Source organism: Schistocerca serialis, chromosome 2 (genome assembly GCF_023864345.2).
Source record: "Schistocerca serialis cubense isolate TAMUIC-IGC-003099 chromosome 2, iqSchSeri2.2, whole genome shotgun sequence".
Taxonomy (NCBI): domain Eukaryota; kingdom Metazoa; phylum Arthropoda; class Insecta; order Orthoptera; family Acrididae; genus Schistocerca; species Schistocerca serialis.
In genome coordinates, this window is record NC_064639.1 from 716,137,724 (window position 1) to 716,163,370 (window position 25,647).

At 41.2% G+C, this 25,647-nt stretch overlaps 1 protein-coding gene across 1 annotated transcript in view; it reads left to right on the forward strand.

Moving 5' to 3' along the window:
- The first annotated feature begins 889 nt into the window (after nucleotides 1–889).
- Nucleotides 890–25,647, forward strand: part of LOC126457902 (ATP-binding cassette sub-family C member 4-like) — a 274,881-nt gene continuing 250,123 nt past the window's right edge. Inside the window, exon 1 of the mRNA XM_050094578.1 lies at nucleotides 890–996. The gene's annotated coding sequence lies outside the window, so the exon portion shown is untranslated. The remainder of the gene's footprint in view (nucleotides 997–25,647) is intronic.

The following is a 25,647-nucleotide window of genomic DNA, read 5'->3' on the forward strand; positions in this document are numbered from 1 at the left end:
AGATACTAAATGTTGTTAGACGCTGGCCGCGGTGGCCGAGCGGTTCTAGGCACTTCTATCCGGAATCACGCGGCTGCTACGGTCGCTGGTTCGAATCCTGCCTCGGGCGTGGATGTCTGTGATGTCCTTAGGTTAGTTAGGTTTAAGTAGTTCTAAGTCTAGGGGACTGATAACCTCAGATGTTAAGTCCGATAGTGCTTAGAGCTATTTCTTGTTAGACCATTAGTCAATCTAGATTTACACAGTTCGTTCAATAGGACTACCAGAGACGTCGACGAGATGCTACTGAGCGCTAGCTTTGAACCTGGCGGTAAAAATTGTAACTATTTTTTTTCAACGTAAATGCGTTCCTCATTTACGCTGTAGCATATCAACCAAGTTTCACTGCCATACTATAATTGAAGCCCGCACTGGATCTCCGTTAGTAGTTGCACCTTAATTGTAACCACCCAGTATGATCGTTTGTAGATACTCCAACGGCTGCAACTGGGAGACATATTTGAGTGTTTAATTTTTAGGGCAGAATTTCAAGGCGAACTCGCACATCCATGTGAACTAGAACTACTACTATTGCCATATTGCTGGTAACGATGTTTAAGTATTTAAATAATGTATCACTTGCTATCACTTGTCCGTGACTGAAGTTGCGTTGCGACAATCACTTAGAAGAAATAAAACGCTTCTCAGGCGCAGACGGCCAGCACAGTCTTTAAAACTAACCATTTGGGTCTCTCTGCCTGAAGAAAACGCCTGTCGCTGCAAAGTTTCGAAGGACGTGCATATCGGCGTCGCCAGTTGTCGTTGGTCACTCGTGGCGACAGACCTTGAACGCGGCGATAACCAGGAGCGTCCCGCGACCACCGGCACGCCACGTGCGCCACAGTGGAGAAGGAACTGTCCGCCTGCAGTCGTCCCTTGATACCCGGAGTGGTCAGCAGGACAGCCCTTGTTGCACTCGCACTGGGACGGGGCCGGGAACCAACAGGAGCACCGACGGTTCGTTTGCTTTCTGGTCGCCAGTCATTTTCGATATGTTATTCCATCCTACCACAACGTGCATTAGTGTTTTAGAGTTCATTATACGTCTCACTGTTGCAATGGATGTCAACTGCAGGACTGTTCCACCCCACTGTACGCTACATCTACAACTAAAATCTGAAAACCACTTTGAAGTGCATGGAAAAGGATTGTATTGTATTGTATGTTAACCGGGGAACTGGAGACGACGGAAAGGCTCCGTCCCCGCCGCAGCCGCAGTGGTCCACAACCCCACGACGACTACCGCAATCCACTTCACCCCTCCACCGCCTCACACCGAACCCAGGGTTATTGTGCGGTTCAGCCCCCGGTGGACCCCCCAGGGAACGTCTCACACCAAACCCCTATGTTTGCGTGGTAGAGTAATGGTGGTGTACGCGTACGTGGAGAACTTGTTTACGCAGCAATCGCCTACATAGTGTAACTGAGGGGAAATAAGGGGTACCAGCCCGCATTCGCCGAGGCAGATGGAAAACCGCCTAAAAACCGTCCACAGAGTAGCCGGTTCACAGGAGCTCGACACAAATCCACCGGGCGGATTCGTGCCGGGGACCAGGCGCTCCTTCTCGCCCCAAAAGTCGTGCGTTAGACCGCACGGCCAACCGAGCGGGCTATGGAAAAGGATACTTCCCATTGTACTAGTTATTAGCGCTTCTCTTCAATCTATTTGCTTATGGAGCGTGGAAGGAACGATTCTTTAACCGTCTCGAAGCGGTCAATTGAAGTCATAAAGTCTGTAAATTAATCCTCGATCACATTTGGCACTTACAAACAGGAGAAAAAAACCTCTATTGTGACAAAAGTAAGTTCAATTGACTGAGGGCTCAATACACAAAAAAATTTAGAAATATATAAAAAACATGGCTAATAATCCTTCTTACTAGCCATACATACCATTAAAAGCAGTCTGACACAAGTATCATCGCAAGTAATCTGTGCACATAGGTACATAACAAGGGCTGGTGATGGCCTGCGCCATCGTATACTTACACAAACATAACTGTAACCAGTAGAGGGCAATGATGGACATAAGTGATCAGCCTCATATCGCCCTGAACCGGCTACAGTTATGATTATACGGCGTTGTCCAAAAACATGCTGTAATTTATAGGTGATTGAGTTTTATTTTATTTTACTTCTTCGACCTGTACTCCTTGGTTCTCAGTGCATGTGGAATGCCTTTTGACCATACAGGCCATGGCTCGTTCACATTTTTCCGTACGTATAGAGCGGACAAGCTGTGTTATGCACTCTGCAAGGTCATTAACGTCAGTAGGTCTTCTAGCATACATGCGTTCTTTCACCATTCCCCGTAGCCAGAAACCGCGAGGAGTCGAATTGGGTGACCGTGATGGCCACGCCAAAGGTCCACCTGTTGAAATCCAGTGTCTACCAAATGTTTCATTCAGGTAGTCTCGAACTTTTCAAGAATAACATGATGGTGCACCAATTGCTGGAAGCAGCCTGATGTTAAGATACCGAGGAGAAGAATATCAACAACAAAATTCTGCAACATGTCTAGGTAAAAATCTCTCGTGACTGGCTGATCATTTAAAAATAGGGACCAAGTACTGCAACCTTTGAAATATCACACCATAGTTAAGTTTCGGAGAGGATCGTGTTTGCTCTCTTAGTCATGGGGACTGTCTGTACTCCATATGACTGAACTGTGGTTATTCATGTTGCCGCTTCGTTTGACATAAAGAACAGAACATTAGGGTTTATATCCATCATTTCTAGCAACACTTCTGCATCCCGTAAACGAGCGGTATTACCAGCGTCAGATAGGGCCTGTAAGGCTTGAATGTGGTGTGGTTTCATTCCCAGATCGACGAGGACAATTCGTAAGACATTTGTCTAAGCGATTCCGTTTTCCACTGCTAATCTCTTACTTGACTGTCTTGGACTCCTAATAATTTTGCCTTGAGCATTTATGATGTTACCTTCCGTTCAAATATTTCTTGCACGCCCTCTCTTTCCTATACAATCATTGGTCCCGGATCCGGTGCGAATAAATTTCTCATGCTGTCGACGGATAATTAAACGCCTTGGAAGATGCTTATGAAACCATTGCTGAAATAATTTTCTCTGTATTGTAGGTAACCCAGACCCTTCGATCCGTGCTCCTGCCTTTCTTCTCTCTTCCAGATTATGTCGGGTAGCCTCCCTAGTCTGCATCAAAAGAAAATTTAAACTTGTGTCCTACCGTATGAGTGGCAACATCTTTTTGGACAATCATGTAAAAGTATAGGACGCCGCCCCCCGAGCCGTCAGCATCACTTGATATGTACCTACGTGTATAGATGACACTTATGTTAAAATACTTTTAACTGTATGTATGGCTAACATGTATGTATGTATGGCTAATATGTATAATTATTAGCCAAGTTTTTATGTATTTCTAATGTTGTTTTCCTCTTTGAAACAGATCAGATGATGGCAGGAAGCCGAAACTAGTAAACGTTAACTGTAACATTTATGTATAAAGCCTCGATGAGAGCTGTATTGAGTCTAATCTTATCTTCGAGATCCCTACGGCAGTTTTACGTAAGCGACTGTAGCATATTCCAAGATTCCTCACTTAGCCTTGGTTCTGGAGACTTTGTAAGTAGGTTTGGGGGAGGGATAGCTGAGGTCTGTATGTAGGCATCTGCCAGCTCCAGCATATCCATGACGCTCTCCCATACGCCAGTTAAACCTGTGACAACTTGCGCTGTCCTTCTTTGGATACGTTGAATGCCCTCAGATAGTCCTATTTAGTACGAGTCCCACACCCTTGAACAATATAGTAGGATGGATCACAAGTGTTTCATAAGCAATTGTCGTTGTAGATTATTTGCTTTTCTCAGTACCCCCCCCCCCCCCACCCCCCATGAAGTGAAGTCTACTATCTTCTTTACCTACGACTGAGCCATCGTGACCGTTCCGCTTCTTGGCCTACAAATTATGACGTCCAGCTATTTGTATGACTTGTCTGATTCCAATTGTATCTCAGTGATATCGCATTCTCGGTATTTCATTTACGAAGTGCATAATTTTACTTTTAATAGCATTTAAAGCAAACTGTCAATTTTTACACCACTTTGAAGTCTTATCAACATCTGACTGAACACTTGCGTTCCTTTTTGCGGACAGTACGTTATCAGACGTGACTGCATCATTTGCAAAACGTTTGAGGCTACTATTTGTTTGTGTACCAGGTCAGTAGTATATAACTTGAACCGCATGACTTCAATCAAACTTCTCTGGGGTACGCCTGAAATTACTTCTGTGTCTGTAGATTATTCTCCACCTAAGGTAAGACAAGCATTATTATTACCAATTCCTCAGTCGAGCTTAAATTTCTCTTGATATCATATATTATGTATTATACGTGTCACTGTTAGAATGGCCGGCCGGATTGGCCTTGCGGTTCTAGGCGCTAAAGTCTGGAGCCGGGCGACCACTACCGTCGCAGGTTCGAATCCTGCCTCCGGCATGGATGTGTGTGATGTCCTTAGGTTAGTTAGGTTTAATTAGTTCTAAGTTCTAGGCGACTGATGACCTCAGAAGTTAAGTCGCATAGTGCTCAGAGCCATTTGAACCATTTGAACTGTTAGAATGGAAAGTCAGTTACAAGACTGTTCCATACCATCATATGCTAGTTTACGGGAGTAATAACAACCAGGCAAGCGAAGTGGTGCGATGGTTAGAACAGCAAACTAGCGTTCCGGACGAATGAGATTGAAGTACCTGTCCGATGATCGTGGCTTTAGCTTCCCTTAAATCAGATCAGGCGAGTGCTAGGATGTTTCCTTTAGATCTATTTCCTCCTGCGTCCTTGAGCGGTTGAGGTAATATGCTGTCTCTAGTGACAGTGACGTCGATGAGATTTCAAACTGCAATCTTTCTCTCTTTCATCGACGAGGAATGGTAGAACTCAAAATACAACAAAGATTTCATTATATTATTCAGAGATTATACGCAGTGGATTCAATTATTATCAATAGGATAGATTTTCACGGTTTTGGAGTGAAGACTTTAGATTGGTATATCACAATCACGAACATCAGTGATTATGTAGACCGTGTCGGTATGGTAAGAAAATATATGAAGAATATCTCATTATTTCCGCACCAACACGTTGCTCATTTACATATGTTACTGAAGTATCTTAATACTATGGTTGTCATAAAGGAATTTAGTTCCATTTATAACATTTCAGAAAAATTGCTCTTTTATAATGGTTGTCCCGTATCTCCATTTCTAGACCTATTCTAGGAGATAGTACGTCTGAGACTTTACTGAAAAAGTGCGTTGTAGGTAAACTGTTTAGGACGCACTAAAAGTAGCTTCTCCAACTGCCAGTAATTTGTTGGATGGTGAAGGAAACGGTGCAAACTTCAAAGCTTTTAATGAAACGTGGCTAAAATTAGAACCTTCAAACTGAGTATGCTAACCTGTAAAGTCTGCTGCTCTGTTTACCATTGCTTAAAATTTATTTTTTAATGTACTAAGGTAAGGGCTTTTTGTTACATTCCCTAGTTTGTTAAAGAAACTAATTTTTATCATTTTAATGGTAAAAGTTTTCACCGTTTCCTCCACCCTCCAGCATATTACCGGCAGTTAGAGAGACAGTGTTTAGTGTGTCCTAAACAGTTTGTCTAAAACGCATTTTTTCAATAAAGTCTCAGACCAACAATCTCAGAGAAAAAGGCCTAGGAAAGGAGATATGAGACAATAATTATAAAAGTGCAATCTTTCTGAAATGTTGTAAATAGAACTAAATTCATTTATGACAACCATAGCATAAATAGAAAGTGATGTTCTTATTTATAAATTATTGCACAATAAAACATTTACCTTTTAAGCTCACGGTGGATGTATGTCTTTTTCTTCTTCTGAAGTGCATTAAATAATACCTTTTCCTGTATAGTGGTTTGCCAGATAGCTTTATTAATCGTTTTAGCGGTGCGTCGGAAGTGACAGTGTACAACAGGTGCCCCAGAACAAGTAAGGACATGGTAGACCTCATACAGGATGAGCATCGCTCGCTGTCACGTAAAAGGTTTCAGGTACTGGAAGTGCCCAGACATAGCATGAGGGAAACTATTTTCATCATCTGTTGCAGTAAACCATTACTAGCCACACGCGACCTTTACTAATAATTTCTGAACTTGAAGATTATCTGTTGTTGTTGTCTTCAGTAGTCCAGAAACTGGTCTGATGCAACTCTCCATGCTACCCTACCCTGTGCAAGCTTCTTCGTCTCGAAGTATCTACTACAACCTACATCCTTCTGAATCTGCTTAGTGTATTCATCTCTTGGTCTCCCTCTACGATTTTTAACCTCCACGCTGCCCTCCAATACTAAATTGGTGATCCCTTGATGCCTCAGAACATGTCGTATCAACCGATCCCTTCTAGTCAAATTGTGCCACAAGTTCCTCTTCTTCCCAGTTCTATTCAGTACCTCCTTATTAGTTACGTGATCTATCTACTTACCTTCAGCATTCTTCTGTAGCACCATATTTCGAAAGCCTCTATTCTCTTCTTGGTCAAACTATTTATCGTTCATGTTTCACTTCCATACACGGCTACACTCCATACAAATACTTTCAGAAAAGACTTCCTGAGACTTAAATCTATACTGGATGTTAACAAATTTCTCTTCTTCAGAAATGCTTTCCTCGCCGATGCCAGTCTACATTTTATATCCTCTCTACTTCGACCATCATCAGTTATTTTACTCCCCAAATAGCAAAACTCATCGACTACTTTAAGTGTCTCATTTCCTAATCTAATTCCGTCAGCATCACCAGATTTAATTCGACTACATCCCATTATCCTCGTTTTGCTTTTGTTGATAGTCCTCTTATATCCTCCTTTCAAGACACTGTCCATTCCGTTCAACTGCTCTTCCAAGTTCTTTGCTGTATCTGACAGACTTACAATGTCATCGGCAAACCTCGAAATTTTTATTTCTTTTCCATGGATTTTAATTCTTACGCCAAATTTTTCTTTTGTTTCCTTTACTGCTTGCTCAATATATAGATTTAATAATATCGGGGATAGGCTACAACTCTGTCTCACTCCCTTCCCAACCACTGCTTCCCTTTCATACCCCTCGACTCTTATAACTGCCATCTGGTTTCTGTACAAATTGTAAATAATCTTTCGCTCCCTGTACTTGACGCCTGCCACCAGAAGTTGACAGAGAATATTCCAATCAACATTTTCAAAACTTTCTCTAAGTCTACAAATGCTAGAAACATAGGCTTGCCTTTCCTTAATCTACATTCTAAGGTAAGTCCAGGACCAATATTGCCTCACGTGTTCCAACATTTCTACGGAATCTAAACTGATATTCCCCATGGTCGTCTTCTACCAGTTTTTCCATTCGTCTGTAAAGAATTCGTGTTAGTATTTTAGAGCCGTGGCTTATTAAACGGATAGTCTGGTAAGTTTCACACCTGTCAATACCTGCTTTCTTTGGGATTGCAGTTATTATATTCTTCTTGAAGTTTGAGGGTGTGTCACCTGTTTCATACATCTTGTTCACCAGATGGTAGAGTTTTGTCAGAGCTGGCTCTTCCAAGGCTATGGTAATTTTCACACCTTTCAGTACCTGCTTTCTTTGGGATTGCAATTATTATATTCTTTTTGAAGTCTGAGGGTATGTCACCTGTTTCATACATCTTGTTCACCAGATGGTAGAGTTTTGTCAGAGCTGGCTCTTCCAAGGCTATCAGTAGTTCCAATGGAATGTTGTCTACTCCCGGGGCCTTGTTTCTACTCACGCCTTTCAGTGCTCTGTCAAACTCGTCACACAGTATCATCCATTTCATCTTCATCACCTCCTCTTCCATTTCCATAATATTGTCCTCAAGAACATCGCCCCTATATAGACCCTCTACATACTCCTTCCACCTTTCTGCTTTCCCTTCTTTGCTTAGAACTGGTTTTTCAACTGAGCTCTTAATATTCATACAAATGGTTCTCTTTTCTCAAAAGATCTCTTTAATTTTTCTGTAGGCGGTATCAATCTTAGCCCTACTGATATATGCTTCTACATCCTTACATTTGTCCTATAGCGATCCCTGCTTAGCCAATTTATGCATCCTGTCGATCTTATTTTTGAGATATTTGTATTCCTGTTTGCCTGCTTCATTTACTGCGTTTTCATATTTTCTCCTTTCATCTGATAAATTCAATATCCTTTCTGTTACTCAAGGATTTCTACTAGCCCTCGTCTTTTTACCTACTTGATTCTCTGTTACTTTAACTATTTCATCTCTCAAAGTTACTCATTCGTCTTCTACTGCATTTCTTTCCCCCGATCTTGTCAATCGTTCCCTAATGCTCTCTGAAACTCTCTACATCCTCTGGTTCTTTTAGTTTATCCAGGTCCCATCTCCTTAAATTCCGACCTTTTTTGCAGTTTCTTCAGTTTTAGTCTACAGTTAACAAGCAATAGATTGTGGTCAGAGTCCACATCTGCCCCTGAAACTGTCTTACTATTTAAAACCTGGTTCCTAAGTCTCTGTCTTACCATTATATAACCTACCTGGAACCTTTCAGTGTCCCCAGGCCTCTTCCACGTATACAACCTTCTTTCATGATTCTTGAACCAAGTGTTAGCTATGATTAAGTAATGCTCTGTGCAAAATTCTACCAGGCGACTTCCTGTTTCAATCCTTACCCCATCCCATATTCACCCACTACTTTTCCTTCTATTCCTTTTCCTACTGTCGTATTCCAGTCCCTCATGACTACTAAATTTTCGTCTCCCCTCACTATTTGAATGATTTCTTTTATTTCATCAAACATTTCTTCAACCTCTGCGTCGCCTGTGGGGCTGGTTGGTATAGAAACTTTTACTACTGTGGTAGGCGTGGGCTTCGAGTCTATCTTGGGTGCAATAATGCGTTCACCTTGCTGTTCGTAATAGCTTACCCGCACTCCTATTTTTTTTATTCATTATTAAACCTACTCCTGCATTCCCCCTATTTGATTTTGTATTTATAAGCCTGTATTCACCTGACCAAAAGTCTTGTTCCTCCTGCCACTGAACTTCACGAATTCCCACTCTATCTAACTATAACCTATCCATTTCCCTTTTTAAATTTTCTACCTACCTGCCCGATTATGGGATCTGACATTCCACGCTCCTTTCCATAGAATGCCATTTTTGTTTCTCCTGACAACGATATCGTCCTATGTAGTCCCCGCCCGCAGATCCGTATGGGGGACTATTTTGCCTCCGCAATATTTTACCCAAGAGGACGCAATCATCGCTTAACCATACAGTAAAGTTGCATGACCTCGGGAAAAATTACGGATGTAGTTTTCCCTTGCTTTCAGTCGTTCGCAGTACCAGCACAGCAAGGCCGTTTTGGTTAGTGTCACAAGGCCAGATCAGTGAGTCGTCCATACTGTTCTCCCTTCAACTACTGAAAAGGCTGCTGCCCCTCTTCAAGGACCACACGTTTGTCTGGCCTCTCAGCAGATACCTCTCTGTTGTGGTTACACCTACGGTACGCCCATCTGTATCGCTGAGACACGCAAGCTTCCCCACCAACGGCAAGGTCCATGGTTCATGGGGGGATGGTTAGTTTTTACTTTTACACTGGAAAAATAATCAGTTATTTAACAAACACATTTTTTCCAGTCTGAAATATTAAGAACATACCTTTAAGGATACCTGTGAACATAGAAAATTTCAGTTTCTCTACTTAAGCGTTGCTAACCATCCAACAATAACAGTAAGACAGTTTTCTTGGTATTACCGAATGAGTTAAACGTACCAAAAATTCTTCCACGCAAAATGTGCAGGTCTTGTAGCTCTATTCAACCATACTGATTTAGTACAGTCATTTCAAATTCTGAAGTGAACCTCGTAGTTGTTTTCCAGCAGATCTGAAAAAATATGAGTCTCACCATTCGAATGCTTATCAGTAGTTTGTATTGGGTTGTATCCATTAAAAAATCTTTAAGTTAGTCACACTTTTCGCAACACTTCCTATGCAATCAGTCATGGCCACTCGACAGAGTGGTGATGTACTGTACGCCATGTTATATCGTTCCGAATAATGTGTTCCATGATTTTCAATATGTACAGAAATTTAGAGATAAGCTTTTACATCCACTGGAAAGCCAAGCTATTCGATCTTAGGATATATTCCAAATGTTCGCAAAATGCCAGGCTTTGGTACACCTTTTAGTAGACGGGACTTAGCGGTACCATTTTACACGGGATTTTTATTCTACGAATGGTATGTGATAAATGTGAACGAAAAAGGTAATAATGACGTAATATATTAAAAATAATATTTGACCTAAATTCCTTAACTGTCTGCAATTTCGTTTTAAGCTGCCTGGTCATCATTCAGCGCCGGATGACTTAATTTCTAGATCCTTCATTAGAAATACGCGGAACGATCGTGGAGTAATATGATCTTCCCTGTTTCTCTTTGTGCGCGTAATTAGAAAACTGTAGTCTCTAACCGAAGCATCGTTCTGAATTACTAAGATAAATGCATAATTGGCAACTAGCACGTAAAATTTATGCCTGAAATGAAAATAGAAGAATAATGTAATAACATATGCCCGTTTGGTTTTTTACAGACATAAAGGGCCAAGAAAGTCAAACTGTACACGCTTACGTGTCATTATTTGCAATCAACAACACGATACTTGTATTCATTTCTCTTTCGCACTGTAACCAAATATCTGAAATTTGGCAGCATCATCGTATCCCTTTGTAAAATAATGGCTGAAATATCGACCTTGATAACTGTAAGTTCGCATAATGCCATTCTTTAATTCCGAATCGCTGCTACTACAGTGTCCGGTGTACAGCGAACCGACAACTTTACACTTCGTGCTTTATCTCTAACCTGCACATCAGTAAAGCGAAAAGCTGGAGCTTCGCTGATTTGTAAGTAGACCAAGGCTGTCATAAACAGAGTTGGACAATATCAGCTGAAATGTTTGTTCTTAACCGTTGAATTTCGTCTTCTAGATTTAGTAGGATCATTCAGGACTATGCTCACCAATTCAGATCTCACCGTGGTCGAAGTTATTCATCTAAGGTAGGACAAATCTCCTTGATCTATCTGTCTCACTGAGTCATGTTACCGGTAAATTTTACCACTCAGTAATTCACTGAATACTCTCTCCCTTCCTCACGTCATTGCTCTTTTGCATGAAACAAATTCTTTTTAACAAAGGAATGCCACTTTCAACACAGATTATGACAAAAACAATGGAAACAAAACAAGATCAATCTGAAATAAGATTAGAAGTACGTGCACATTCGTACTGTAATTACGATCAGCATTTATAATGAAACTAAGTCTTGCTTAAAGCATCAGTTGATATCAGGAGAACGGTATTTAATAATTAATTCTTCAGATGTCTTTAATTACGGTGGATTAGCTTTTAGTTATGACGAAAAGTTAAGTTTATGAAAAGCGACAAGCTGTTACAATGATTAAATTTTATACCCAGTATGTTTTATATGTGTAGTTATGCATCTTTGGAATGTCTATAAATAATGGATTGCCATTGACGAATTGCGAAAATTTCGTGTTCGGCTACAGTAACTACATTTAAAGACATGTTAGTTATTACAGAATTTAATGTAGCGAAAGGACTGCCAACGGTTACATTTGTAATAGAAGTCAGTACTACTATTATTATTCTTCTCCTCAGCGTCGGTATTTTCCAAACATGTCCTCCATTACGAACGAATTTGTTCACCGTTCATATCCTCATTCGGCCCAGGTCAGTTAAATCAATCTCGTTGTTTTGAATTAGTGCATGATCAAAATTGTTGGGACCACCGTCACATTTCCCGAATAACTGCACAGACCCATTCAAGCCGTCTGATTGCTGGCCACTGTCTCTGTACACTGCCAAACACGGTATGTGGTTGTTTACTTAGTAGTGATATCGTGTATGTTCAAACAGTCCTTATGTTTCACTACTTATCAACACAATTCGAAGACCATTATTAACAAAAAACACGTAGTTATACATAACAGAGTGAGTAGCAGACAGTCTACATCTATGTCTACATAATATGTGTAATCCACAAGCCGTCGTACAGTGTTTGGCGGAGGGTACATCGAACCAGTATTATCGATTTTCTTTTCCATTCCATTCGCGTACTGACCGACAACAGGACGATCATTTAATGTCTCTGTACGTGCCCTAATCTCTCTTCTTCTTCCTCTTTTTCTTCTTCTACTACTACTACTTCTTCTTTCTGCATGTCTTAGGCATCTGACTATTTCCCCGTCTTCGTTAAAATTATCAATCTTTCTCCCTTTTCCTAGGTGTTCCTTAAGGTCTTCTTCCCACTGGGTAACAATTATTCATTAATTTTGGTATTCCGTCGTCTTCCATTCTTGTGATACGGTCCTTACAACTGTTGCTGTATTCCTTAATCTGCTCATTTAAGCTTTTCTGTCTCATTTTCTCCGGTTGTCAGCATTCCTCGTTCTGTCGCCTGTGTGTATCCAGCTACTCTTCTTAGAAATCCCATCACCAATGTTTGTATTCATGTTAATTTCATTTTGTTACTGTTCATGACACATTTCTAAACTGTTAATGACATCGTGTTGTAGAACTTAGAGCCGGCCGGGGTAGCAGAGCGGTTCTAGGCGCTACAGTCTGGACCCGCGCGACCGCTACCGTCGCAGGTCAGAATCCTGCCTCGGGCATGGATGTGAGTTCTAGGGAACTGATAACCCCAGAAGTTAAGTCCCATAGTGTTCAGAGCCATTTGAACCTTTTCTTTTTTTTTCATTTTTTTTTTTTATTTTTTTTTTTTTTTGTAGAGCTTAGATAGAATTACCTTTCTTACATAAGTTATGAGAGTTCTGTAGCTTTTCCCGTAAATATAATTAAATCTGTCTATTATCTTTCGTATGTCCATTTCTGTGGTGGACGAGTTAGTATCTGTTAAGACTTCAACGACTTTTGCTGATCATTTGTTATTAATTTGCTGGGAATTGGCTCCTTGCACCTGAAAGCCAAAACTTTTTTTCCTTGAAGATACTAATACATTATGTTACTGTTGTGGAAAAATTTGAGCAGCTCTTTGGAGTTGTTCTCGCTATAAGCAATCATGGCTTGATCATCAGCAAAGAGTAATTGCGGCGGGGCGGGGTCGGTCGTCTGCGTTTTTCTTGCCGGCCGCGGTGATCTAGCGGTTCTAGGCGCTCAGTCCGGAACCGCGCGACTGCTACGGTCACAGGTTCGAATTCTGCCTCGGGCATGGATGTGTGTGATGTCCTTAGGTTAGTTAGGTTTAAGTAGTTCTAAGTTCTAGGGGACTGATGACCACAGATGTTAAGTCCCATAGTGCTCAGAGCCATTTGAACCATTTTTGCGTTTTTCTTAATGCTATCGTTCAGTCCACCTACCTCGATAGGATTCTTGCCGATATTCCTTCACTCTGTGGTAGCAGATATGTGCTGGTAGTGTAAAGCAGCGCTGATGAAACTACCACCTAATACGTACCGCATAGAGGCAGCGTAACTCTAGTTGAAAGTCAGCTCCTGAAAGTTAATGATTAAAAAATCGGACGTTTGGGATATTCGGTCTACTCGCAGAAAAGCGTTTAACATTAGATTAACTCTTCTTTTTATTCATATGGAAAAACATGAAATGGCTACCAGTTCCGTATTTAATATGGTGAAACATTATCCTTGGAAGTTCACTGTCTATACAACAAATTTTCATTCGAAAAGCAGCCAGAATTTTAGCAGTCCGACCCGACTAATTTTCACGTTCTACCATTCACAGACCCCCACCTATTCGCGAGTCAAACATTCGGTCGTTGCAGTGGTCTTCTTCGTAAGAAGTGCTCGCCAAATTATTCCGTACAGAGCACGTAATACGCCACGCGGAGTTCTTATTACCATCAGAAAATTCAACGCTCATATCTCTCAAACTATTTAATTTAGAAACAAAAAACCTTCATTAAAATGCTCGTAACTCCAGTCGCTTTAGTCACAATATATTCGAACCGAAATTAGCTCGCTATTTTCTCATGTTACAGAGAATTTTTAAACAGCGATCTGAAATCGTGTTATCCGTAGGCTGGCTAGCAAGCGACTCCTCTCGATGTACTCTCCTATCTGCCCATTTCTCTATTCGCGCGGGAACAGCTTAATTCTGATTGGCTGTTGATCTAAACGACCAATCAGAACGTTCCTTATAGTTCACACTCGCGACAAATCTTGCTTTATCAAATCAATAATTTGATGGTAATTAACGTCAGCAAAACTTCAAATTCTTCTATTTTGTTTAATCACAATAAACGAAGTGCGTAATATTCTTCAAATTGATAAAGAAACTTATTCCGCCTCTAACTTCAATTCTGGATACTTTTATAGAAAAGCAAGCATACACCGACAAACATCACCTGAATCGTGGTAGTGATTTTTTGAAAAAGAGAAAAGTAATAGTGCCAATTTGGGTACTATTGTTATTTTTGAATAACGGTTAATTCATTCTTTACTGAAAATAATTAGTACAATAGTAGACTATTTGATAGAAGAGGATGAATTTCAATGAATATTCAGTTTTCTTGGAAAAGAGTTTTGTGAAAATAAGCAGTAAGTTTTGAGTACACTAAAATTCTGGAAGGTTACTAACAAAGTTTCCCCTTTAAATGTATATAAAAAAATACGAATTATGATACATGTATATGTGTAAAGTAGGGTGCAGAAACTGAGAATGGTGGCTTAGACGTACTGTATTTTGCAAATACTAAATTTTGAAAAACCTGATACGAGTCTATACGAGGATAGGGACAGATGACTGGACGCTGTATCCTAGTGAAATGCCTTTAAAGCAACCGAAGTGTAAGTGTGAGAAAGAAAAATGTGCTACCCCAGTGCTGCTACAGAAAGTGTTTTCTTGCTAAAGTACGTAAAAAAAAACGTTCCCCAAAGCGAAAATAAAATAACGAAAGAAACCTTTTTTCCACAGCGATGATTAAAGCTAGTATTATCCTACTAGAAAATTTTGTTTAATAACGCTAATCAAGTCGAATCTTTTGTATAATAATATATTAGGTTTCATGGACACTAATATAGCGACTGTAAAGAGCATTAAGTGGTTTATTTCATTTCAAAACGACATAGAAATTGTTAAAGTAATTGTTTGAAGCAAAATTTAATTTCGCTGAAAACTTGAATATTTACTAACGTGAATGATTTGATAAGTTTTTTTTTTTTTTTGGAAAACGTTAAAATGTGGAATTTTGTACGAAAAATATTATTTCTGAAGGAAAAGGGAAAATTTGTAAATCATGATATTCCGTTCATTTGAAAAAATTGTAAGTAGGAACAAGTTTCATTAAAAATTCCATAGTTAAATTTGTCGGTTCAGTTAAAGAATTCAGTAATAGCATAGCCGTTATATGAACCTTAAATGCACTTAAAATTAATTTTAGGTTGGTAAGGTGTGTGTAACGGCAGCAAGTTATTACGAAATGACATTCGTTGCAGTAAGGCACGCAGCCGTTTAGTACGGTGCCTGCAGGATGGCTTTTTTTTTTTTTCCTTACAGCACAGCTGACGCTGCCTGCCGTGAGAACTGCATAGCGTAACATTCAGTCGATATGAAGATTCATTCCCTCCACGAATCTAAAAAATCCATACTAGAAATTATCCGATTTTGTTCAAATTTGGTAGGCAGCCTTTTGTATTAATGGAATGAACTTGTCAAAATTTCAGATTTTTATTTATTATAGTTCTGGAGATAAAGAGAATTACATAAAACGCCTAAATCCTACGCTTGTTTTTTAAAACCAAGTTAGGAACAATAACAAACTGACTTTCATTATCATTTGAAGCCATTCCCAAGTTATCGGTGCATAAAAATCAATTAATTAGAATTATCTTTTTAAAACTTTAGTCACTTTGCATTACGCAATACAAAAATTGGCCAGAATTATTATTTGGTTATATTTTGCCTTGTGAGTGCATGAGAATGATTCAGAGAGGGTGTGTAGGACATACATTAAAATTTAATATTTCATTTTACGTAAAACCTTGTACAAACGAACCGTGGGAAAGTTATTTTGCAACCACGATTCAGGTGACGTATGTCGGTGTGGGCTTGCTTTTGTATAAAAGTAGCCAGAATGGAAGATAGAGATGGAATAAGTTTATTTATCATTATGAAGAATATTTTGCACTTAGTTTATTTGGATTGAACAAAATACAAGAATTTGAAGTTTTGCTGACATCAATTACTATCAAATTAGTGATTGGATAAGGCAAGATTTACCGCGAGAATGATCTGGAAGGAACGTTCTGATTAGTCATTTAGATGAAAAGCCAATCAAAATTGAGCTGTTCCTGCGTGAATAGAGGAGTTGGGCATATTGAAGAGTACCTCGAGAAGAGTCGCTTGCTACCCGGTCTACCGATAACACGGTGTCAGATCGCTCCTTAACAATACTCCGTAAGATGAGAAAACATTGAGCTATTCGAACATATAGTGGCGGAAGCGACTGGAGTTACGAACATTGCTTGAAGTCATAAGTGTAAAAACGTAATTTACTTAACTCGGCATGTCGTCATAATAAATAAATATAAATATTAAAAAGAATCGCAGACAAACAGCATCCTTGTCTTTCTCCCAAATTTGTCCTGGTCTTGGATTGTTCATTTACTACAACAGTGGTTTGTGATCCTCGTTACGTGCTTTCTACTACCTTCATTATGTGCAGATGTATACCTCTTTCTTTCATTATCTCCCATAACTTTTCTCTGTTTATTCTATCGAAAGCTTTCACTTAGTCTATGAATTTTTTTCCTACTGAACACTGCGATTTCCTACTGAACACTGCGTTTCTCATTGATGTGTGTAATAGCGAACGTATCATGTGCACACCACCTTCCTATCCCAAAGGCCGTTTGCTCCTCTAGTAGAATATTTTCAACAACTGCTACTAGTATCTGTGTTACTATTTTAGAAAACACTTTATACCACGTGTTTAGCAGTGAAATGCCTCTATAGTTTTCGCAATTACTTCTGTCTCTGTTCTTGTGAACAAGTATCATTGTAGCTAATTTCCAGTCTCCTTGAATTTTCTTATTTCTCCAGCCTCTGCTAATACAGTTGAGAAATCTGGCTACCAAAGCGGGACGTAAATATTTCATTAGGCTTGTGTTGCTTCCATCATTGCTCGGTGTTTTTCTATTTTTCAGTCTACAAACTGCACCTGCTAATTCCTTCATTTCCATTTCATCTAGTCGTCTCTTTCTTTTCTTTGCGAACATCATTTTCATCATGATTTTTATTTACAGCGCCTTTTGTTGCCCAGTTTCTTATAGTAGTCCAGCCATTGTATCTTCTTTATCACTTATAATTGTTGCATCATCTTTTATATTTATGTACAAGCTCTCCATCATTTTATAAGAAAATTTCTATCTACCATGGACATCGTTTTCCACTTCTGAAATGAATGTGTCCCATGTTTCTTGAATAATTTTCCGAAATAGTTCTTTGGCTTCTTTTGATAATATTTTATGTTCCTCTCCATTTACAGATGTCCCGTTCCGTAACCATTTCAAATATGCCTCTTTCCTCCCCTTTGTCAATGTATCTATATCATTGTTCCAGTAGTTTAATCCTTTATTGTTCTTTCTTTGACTTCGATACCCTAGAGCCTCTGCAGTTGCCTGCTCTTTTACAGTTTTAATATTTTCCCATTTCCTCTCTAGATCTTTGCTTTCTTCTGTTTTATCAGACATTTTATTCAGTCTCTCCCAGTAAAGGTACTACGTGGAATTTTCTTTTAGCAAATATGTTTCCATGTCTTATTCTCGTGGTTTTTAGAAGCCTTCGTCTTCGTCTGTTGTGTTTTAATCAGTATCACTGGGAGTAACAAAAACATTCCTTTGTATTTATTTCAGCCCCCTATATTCTTTCCCATTTGTAAATGTCACAGCAGTTTTCCGTTTTGGCAAAAAGTAAACTATTATCGACTGCTGTCCTCTTTCTACCAAAGTTATTCTGTGTACTTCCTTACATCAGAAATAATTTATTCATTATTCGAGGTCATTGAAACTAAAGAAGTCTCGTAATAGTTTCCGATTTCTATTGACGATGTTCTCTCTATTGTTTCCCCTTATATAGTCAATTGGAGCATTTCCAAATCTGGCATTCATTCCCCTCCAACAATGAAAAGCCATTTTTGTTGAGGGTTTGAACGGTCTCTTGGAAGAGCTCGTAGAAGTTTTCTGAATCCTTTATTCCATAATCTTGTGAGTATGTTCATATGACTTTTAAAAACATTCTTTCTATCTTATATCTGTTACAATTCCTTTATTCACCGATGAGTATGAGTGTATCTCGTTTTTCCATTTCTTTACAAAAAATTCTACTCCTGCTGATGCTGTTCTTTCCTATGGGACTCCATTATAATTCATTGTGTATTCTCCTAGATATTTTGATACTTTAGTTCCTTTTCTTCTCTGTTATTATATATGTATGTTCTTTTCTTCTATTTCGTTGGTCCCAATTCTTATAATCCATATCACCATTCTCAGACGATCTTTGATTCCACATATTTTGTCCTTTATTTCGTTCCGATCTTCATAGTTTCCTTTCATCCGAATCTTTTCTGTCATAGTTCTCTGTGATAACCTTTCTTCCGCCAGCGTGTCGAGAGCTGCGCAGGTTAAGTCGTGTGGTGGGGTTGCCACCTCTAGGTATCGCGACCTGCCTGTTCTTATGTCGGTATATGTCTCCCTTACCCAGAAAGCCCCAGTTTGGAGGAGCGCTACTCTCTCAGATCTCATTCTGATGGTCTCTTCGCGATATATTCGATGATTGGCTTGACAGTCACACAGTCTCCTTCGAATTTAGATTCTCTGAATTTACCCAACACGGTTTTTCGAACATTGTTCCAGGAAACAGTGATCTAATAATATTGTAACCGTTTTAGTAAACACAGTCGTGGTCGCATTTGAGTTGTTGTAAATTCCTTGGTGAGAGCAGGAATCGCTGGCGCGAGGAGGCTCGTCCATGCTGGCGTTGAGAACACTGCCTTCTCAACGCCAGAATGGACGAGCATGCTCCACGCCAGCGATTCCTGCTCTCACCAAGGAGATGATGATCTCTGTAGTAGATCGAAACTGGTCATCCTCAAACAAAAAGTAAAAACTTATATGCGACCACGACCTTGCTTACTAAATAAATTACGTTGTGTTGCTTCAAAGAATTGAGATTTGTATTCTCTAAGAATCTGTGTTACACTGTCGTACGGGCTACACCAACCAGATATCCCAGCAGCGCGTCTCAGAATTCCTTCGATGTCTGTTGCCGTCCCTGCTTGATAATAAATCCAAACATCAGACCAACATTCTGGAATTGCTCACATCAGCGTCTCGTAAGCGTTATCATTTACAGATGAAAAACATTTCCCCAGAACCCTTCCAACAGCTCTAAATCTTCCGTTCGCCTTACATAATACTGATTTTACGTAATTGCCTCGTTTCACATCGATTCTTAGTGTAACCCATTAACACTTACGTGCTCAAGATGTTCACCACTGATCTTGCAGTGAGAGAGTATCGTGTTTTTACCCCTGCTATACACATTATCTGGCATTTACCCACATTTCAATACAGCTTGTATTTATTATAATAAGTGGAAATTTTGTTCAAGTCTTTGTACAATTCCTTACGATCGTCGAACTACGACAATTTGCTGTACACGACAGCATCGTCAGCCAACTATGTGATAAAGCTGCTGATCCTGTCAGATGAATCTTTTGTATACGGTGAAGTCACGTTAATGTGACCACGGCCTATGTTCGACGTCTACGCGTAATAACCACTCACAGACGGCACGAGACAGAGCTAGGATATATAAAGTGCGGAGAGGGGTCGCGGAACACCATGCCGTCGTCATCACAATCCGGAAACGATGCGATTTACCTGACGTCCAAAATGGCTTTGGAGCCAAGGGTGGAAGCATTTAGGAAGCAGCTCAGTTTGGAAACTGTTCGGGTGGCACTATGTTTGAAGTACACCGTGCACACAAAGTGGCGCTATCGAAAACAGACGCCGGGCCCACTGTGGTGCACTGCATACCATAAATGTGCGATATTGCAATACCTGTGTTATTCCGACTTACGACGCGAAGTTCCTTTGGAGCGGCAGTCGTGGTTGACGACGTATGGAAGGAAGTTTGGGTCTGGCCGTGAGTCCTGCTCGGGTAGCCAAATGGTAAGGGTGCCGCTCGCGATAAGCGGAAAATCTGGGTTTGAGTCCTGGTCTGCACAAATTTTCGTTGTCGTCATTCCGTTACACAACTGATTATTGTCCCTATTGGCAACTGCGAATACGTTTCATGTATGGATGACGTGGGTAATGACAGCTGCACAGATGTGTACAGGCGAATAGAGATGCAACTGTTGAGCAACGGAGCGCCCAGATCAACCAAGGGGCTACCAAAAGTGTCTCCTCAACGACGTCCGGCAAACGTTGCTGCATGTAGGCCTCCGCTGCAGGCGCCTGGTTCATGCTGACTGCTGCTCATCGGCGACGAAGGCTGGAATTTGTACGGCAGTACCGCAACAGGAGGTCCACTGAGTGGCAACAGGTGGCTTTCTCACATCAGTCACATTTTATGCTCCATTGGACAGATGGCCGTTGGTTGTACGGTGTGAAAGCATGGGGGTCCAGACCGGAGGAGACAGCGTTATGGTCTGGGGAATATTTTCGTGGCATTCCCTGTGTGATCTCGTCATTATGGAAGGCACAGTGGATCAACACAAGTATGCATCTATCCTTGGGAACCATGTCTACCCCTACGTGCAGTTCATTCGTCCTTGACGCGATGGCATCTACCAGCAGGACATTGCAGTGTGTCACACTGCTCGCATTGTACTTGCGTAATTCTAAGAGCACCAGGATGAGTTTGATGTACTCCCCTGCCCACTCCCCGGATTTAATGCAATCGAGAATCTGTGAGACTATCTCGATCGAGCTGACTGCGCCATGGATCCTCAGCCGAGGAACGTAGCGCACCTGGCCGCATCACTGGAGCCGGCAAGGCTCCACTACCCGGAACATTGACTCTCTTCCTGCGCGTCTCGCAGAGGTTCGCGCTTCAAAACGCGCTTATTCAGGCCTTTGGCTAATGGTTACATTACTGAGACTGGACGGTGTATATACTGAGAATATTTGAGACGCTATTTACCTTCCCTCAGGCGCACCCGATGTTTCTTTCTGTGGAACATGCGCCGCGTAGTATAACGTACTGGGTTCTATCAGTGAAATATTCGTCGAACCTTCACAAGTTTACGGATATACTCCTTATCATCGGATCTTGGTTAGTCGCCAACGATGTGACACAACATTGAAAGCCTTTGGAAATCTAGGTAGACAGATTCACCAGTTCGCCTGTGTCTACAGTTTTCATGGCGATGTGTGTGATTAAAGCAAGCTGTGTTCCACGCGAGTGGTTTTTCCTGCATCTATGCTGATTCTTTGAAAGAAACTAATTTTCTCCAAGAACATCAGAATATTTGAGCTTCGGATATGACATAGGATTCTTTGACACAGACAGATGTCAGCGATATAGGTCAGTAATGCTGTGTATTCGATCTCTGCCCTTTTCTTAAATCACAGGGATCTGCGCTTTTTTCCAGTCCCATGGATCTATTTGCTGCACAAGAGATTCTCGATCAATATGAGCTTGGGAAAAACTTAAATTAGATTCCGTATTGAATGAAAATCTAAGCAGATTTCCGACACTGGTGTCTTGCTCGCTTTGAGCGGTCTTCAAGGTTTCTAGATACTGGAGGCGCTAATACCGATTGTTTGCTGATGATGCTGTGATGTACGGGAAGGTGTCGACGTTGAGTAATATGAGCCGTGGTAAAATTTGCTGCTTTGAACAGCGCGCCGCAGCGCCTAGTGTAAAGCAGTCGCCTTCCATTTCTGGCGGTTGTGCCGCTGTGGCAATCGCAGCTTTGGTGTCTCCCTCTGGTGGGAAAGGGGAAGAAGTTGCCCGTTCACGTGCATTTAAGGGGCGCTATGAGCTTGGCAGGGGTCCCCGGACTCTTACACGCTTAGTGAACATTCGCGCGCTGGAGATCAACGCCTCGTGTCTCTGTGTGTGCCGTCGTTTGTGCTTAAGTGGTTCAGTGTTATTCGTTTTGTGCACCTACGTTCGCGTGTGACAATTTTCGTCTATGTGTGTGTCCAAGTGTCTGAACAAATTTTATCGGACTCTACGTCCGTGAACGGCTCCATGTATTTTAAAAAGTGTTTGTCTCCGTTTATATGTCCACCGTATTTTTTCTCTCATTGTCTTCATTTGTATCTTTTGTGTTTCTCGGTGGCCAAAGAGCGGCGTAATATGCTGCGGCTGGCCTGCCTGTAAACAGGTTTAAAAATAACAATAAAGAAAAAAAAAACTTGGCAGGGTGTCAGTCTGTCAGTCTCGGCGAGTCTGGTCAGTTGGTCAGCCGGGTCAGTGTGGGACAGTCAGTGTCTGTCTGTCGTCCGGAGTGCTAGTATGTGTTAGGCCGCCAGTCTGCTCGAGTTTGTTCAGGCAACGGGCATTGGCGGTTGGATCGATCGGTTGGTCGGTCGCGCACTGGGACACAAGATGACTGGTCCGTCTTGAGCGTCGGCGCATGTGAGGTCGCCACGTCAGGCCAGTGGGCTGCGCCGTATAGCGAGGGGTAGTGGCTTCGCGGCCGACACGAGAGCAACAGGAGACAACCCACGACATCAGACTGGCCGGTGCGAGCTGCGACGCCGTGAGACGGGAGATCGGTGCGCCTTCCTGCGTCCGTTGAAGCGGCTGGCAGCGGACGGTTCGGGAGAGCGTTTCGGGGGTGCTGCGTCAGGTCTTCGCCAGAAATCGCAGTTTATTAGATGTTAAGTGACTCGAGATATCTTCTTTCATTTACTTGTTAAATTCTACTTGTTTTCTTGGTCAGCCTCTCGTCCCCAGCTTGCTCCTCTGTCTCTCGTCCGCATTTGTTAGGCAGTTAGTGTCTGTCTGTCTGTCGGTTTGCCGTACGTTAGTAGCTGCCTCTGTCATGTTTTTCGGATTCGGTGTTAACGAATTTATTGCTTAAGGTGTAAAGGCCGAAGTCCTGAAATATGTTTTTATCTTGCCTATCATATTGAGAGGTGGTATATGTGTAATGTAGAGCATGTTTGTACATTTTATGGTTCAAATGGCTCTGAGCACTATGGGACTTAACTGCTGTGGTCATCAGTCCCCTAGAACTTAGAACTACTTAAACCTAACTAACCTAAGGACATCACATACATCCATGCCCGAGGCAGGATTCGAACCTGCGGCCGTAGCGGTCGCGCGGTTCCAAACTGTAGCGCCTAGAACCGCTCGGCCACTCCGGCAGGCCTACATTTTATGTAAGACTGCATTTCATGGGTTTTTATTTAATTGGTCATTTTAGTATATAAAGTTGACACCCTTCCACCGTGAGAGTTCTTTTAAAAACAAGTTGCACTTTCGGTGGCAAATAATTTTAATGTGAGTGTTTTGTACTATTTCCATCCCTCCTACGGGGTGCATAGTTTATGTATTTGTGTGAATTGTTAAAATTTTTAGTTTAAAGTAATCTGGTGTGATGCAGATTTGCACCAGTGTAGTCTTTCAGAGGTTCTTGTGAGCGGTCGTGACTACGTCCGTGTTAAAAGGCAGCGGCAAGGTTCTCAGCCCGAAAGCTCATAATGTCAAAAAAAAAAAAAAAATTATTTCTACCTCTGAATAAATTGTAACTTGGTACTTACAGGGTGCATTCTGATAATAATTTTTAAATCCGTTTCAAAAAAATGGGCTTTTAGGAATAAATTTCCATTTATTAAAAAAATTCAATTTGTTTTCATCAGTTACCCACTGGCAACTACTTCCACGCTCACATAGTGTGATTACATGTGTTAATGTTCTTGATGAATCGCTAGTAAATAAAGTAAATTCTTAAGAAAAGGTTTTGAAAGTAAATTCACGGTTCATAATACTTGGGCAAAATTTCTAGTTGGTGTAAGAATGGTAGCCAGTACTAAATGTAGAAAGATTTAAGTTAATGCGGAAGAGTAGGAAAAACTATTCCGTAGTGTTCGGTTGGATGGCTGGCTGATTTGGGGGAGGGGACCAAGCAGCGATGTCATCGGTCCCATCGGATGAAGGAGGGATGGGAAAGAAGCTGGCCGCGCCCTATCAAAGGATCCATCCTGGCATTTGCCTGAAACGATTTAGGGAAATCACGGAAAACCTAAATCAAGGTGGCCGGACGCGGGTTTGAACCGTCGTCCTCTCGAATGCGAGTCCAGTATGCTAACTACTGCGCCAACTCGCTCGGTCCGTGGTGTTCGGATACGGCATTAGTAGTGAGTGTCCTGCTTGTCACATTCACCTCGTTTAAGTTCCTGGGTGTAACGTCAAAGGGCGTAATGTCTAGAGAGCAGGGTCGCCAGGGTGTTGGACCGTTGCTTCCAAACCACCGATCCGGACATAACTCCCCTCTCCAGACATTACGCCTCTTGACTTTTCTTTCTGGGACTATGTCAAGGACAGAGTCTTCGCTACACCAGCTACTGACGTCGACGAACTGAAAGCTAGCATACAAGCTACTATGGGTACTGTGACAGAACACATGTCACGAAACACCTGGCGGTAACTGGAATACCGCCTCGACATTCTCCGAGCTACCAAGAGAGCACACGTTGAGGTTTACTAACCTAAGTGGTCTTTAAAAAACTAGTAACACTAACCTATGTAAAAAATTGTTATATTCAGGGCAAACTTTGTGTGCACCCTTTATATCTGCTCTATTATTCTTGTTGCCTCACGTTGTACTTTAACCACATCCTTACGTGAAGACACGCCAGTGTACTTCCAACCGCTGCACTCAGCCGGGAGTTATCACATATTGACTTTATACACAAAATAATTAGCAGAGAGCACTGTTCAGTCTTGTACTGAAGAAATACGACTCACTTGATGCAATATTTGCAGCAGTCAGACCATTATATACTCAAAGTTCTGATGTCGCAGTGTGATCATGCTCACCACGTCTTATACCGTCTGCTTTCTGCTTGAGACTGTGTTTTTGTTTCTTTTCAAACGTTCCGATGCGCGCGCCCTCCATGACATCAGCACTTTCCCTATTCAAAGATACATAACCACCGACGCTGATCAGGTGAGACTATACATAAAGTACTAAATTATCATTCTCTTTGCCTTGTCTCTACACATTTCTGTTGTTCCAAATATAGCAGTATACAATCGTACACTTATACATAACATGAAAGTTACATGAAATAATTCAAATAAAAACTTTTTTAGAAACACACAGGAAAAATTTGAATATGTCTTGTTACTATGTTAGTGGATAATTACAGTGGATGTATTATACCTGCAAAGTTACAACTAGTACGAAAGGTCCACAAGAGCGAAGATAAATATATGACAAACTCTACTGTCTATCCTCGACTTTCCATCTACATTTATACTCTGCGAATTAATGTCAACTGTATGGCAGGGGATACTGTATGGCAGGGGATACCTCAGGGAGTCACACCTAGTGATACGTGGCTGGCGACC